Below are 1,786 nucleotides of genomic sequence, written 5' to 3'. Positions count from 1 at the left end.
GGCTAAAGAAGCGGTGATAAATATATATAATGAAAAATTAAAATACTCTGTTATTTATTTTATATACTTGAAAAAGTGACTGACTGCTATGCTTTTATTGAAACAAGGATAGATATTTTAATATGTGTTAATGAATTTCTAAAGTCTATATTTTATACAAAACCGTTAAATAATCTATAAACCCTGAGACCAGAAGTAAATAGTTTTCCCTTAAGAAAAATAAACTTCATATTACTATCTTAGATTTTGGGGTCACTATATTTTAGGCTCTTGCATCGCTTCCCTTAGCATATGAGCTCAAAATGTTAGTTTTTCTGTAACAGTTACTATAAATTTATAAATGTTGTTTTTCTGTAATTGTATTATAAATTTATAAATGTTGAATACAAAATTATAAGTCATCCCCATTGATGACTTGCAGTAAGAACCTTCTATATATAATTTACCACTGAAAATTCCATAATTGTATCTTCAGATAAATGACATCTCATAAGTAAAATGTTCATCTTCTGAATCTAATGATGTGAATGTTTGCCCTCCCATTGTCTACTCTCCCAGAACAATAAGAGTAATGTTACCCTCCGTTTACAAAGATGTGCCAAACAACTTTGAAAAAAATTTTTTTTCAGAGGTGGTGATCAGTCTTTTTTGATTTGTCTATTATAAAAATGTAGCTATTGAAAACTTGGAATCAGGCTAATCTAAATCAAAATATGCTATCAATGTAAAATACACACTGATTTCAGCTAATCAACATAAAAATGCAAATAATACTGATTACCTGTTGAAATTATAATATTTTGGATATGCTAGCTTAAATAATAGATTATTAAAATTAATTTCATCTGGTTTTTTTAAAAACCTTTTTTTAATGTAACTACTAGAAAAATTTAAATTATGTATGTGGCTCCCATTATATTTCTACTGAAGAGCACTAGCCTAGTTTCTTTCCTGGATTCTAAACAATTGTAGACATAGAAAAACATATGACTTAAGTTTGAGCTATCACATTACAATGATACAGGATAAAATTAACAGGCCAACAAAAGGATCAAGCATGTGATTTCAAAATCTATAACTAGATATTAACTAGACAGATTGTGGTGATTGTTTTGCAATACAATCATACCATGTTTTATTGTACTTCACTTTCTTGTGCTTCACAGATGTTGTATTTTTTACAAATTAAAGGCAAGACACTCCACATGCAAAAAGATTATCAACTCCCTTTATTGTGATGCTTGCTTTACTGTGGTGGTCTGAAATTGAACCCACAATATCTTTGAGGTATGCCTGTATCATTATGTTATATACTAGAAACCAATATAATGTTATATGTCAATTATATCTCTATAAAAAAAAAATCTAAATTAATTAACCATCCATACCTCCAAGGAATCTGACAGGTAATGACGGGTCTAACTATAAGAGTAGTAGCAAGAAGTCAGTCCTGCCAACTCAGATCCTGTAGGATCTGAGGAAATCTTAGGTGCCTCTAATGGCTGAATGCTTAGTTACTTAGGCATACATGTAAAAGATGATGGTGATAATAACTGTCATTTACTGAATATTTAATTTATGTCAGACACTTTACAAAGATTCTTCATGTAATCTTTATAACAATCCTAGAGGTGTATTAGTCAGGGTAGGCTGTTGAAAGAAACACCTGACAAGTTTCAGTAGATTACCAAAATAAATGTTACTTCTTGCTTACATCTTATGGAGGTGGCAAAGGAGTGGCAGCAGCTCTGCTCTAAGCTTCTTCTATGTTATAGCTTTTATCTGT

At 30.2% G+C, this 1,786-nt stretch overlaps 2 long non-coding RNA genes across 2 annotated transcripts in view; both read right to left on the bottom strand.

The window, feature by feature from the left end:
• Positions 1-766, bottom strand: part of LOC111742840 — an 18,203-nt gene extending 17,437 nt beyond the window's left edge. The window contains exon 1 of the long non-coding RNA XR_002781500.1: positions 756-766. This is a non-coding gene — a long non-coding RNA (uncharacterized LOC111742840). The remainder of the gene's footprint in view (positions 1-755) is intronic.
• The window catches only part of LOC111742839, a 156,126-nt gene that overhangs the window by 110,614 nt on the left and 43,726 nt on the right, over positions 1-1,786 (bottom strand). The window lies entirely within an intron of this gene.

Source organism: Pteropus vampyrus, unplaced genomic scaffold (assembly GCF_000151845.1).
Source record: "Pteropus vampyrus isolate Shadow unplaced genomic scaffold, Pvam_2.0 Scaffold102, whole genome shotgun sequence".
Classification (NCBI taxonomy): Eukaryota; Metazoa; Chordata; class Mammalia; order Chiroptera; family Pteropodidae; genus Pteropus; species Pteropus vampyrus.
The sequence above is the reverse complement of the archived record's forward strand: the minus strand, read 5'-3'. Positions and strand labels throughout refer to the sequence as shown.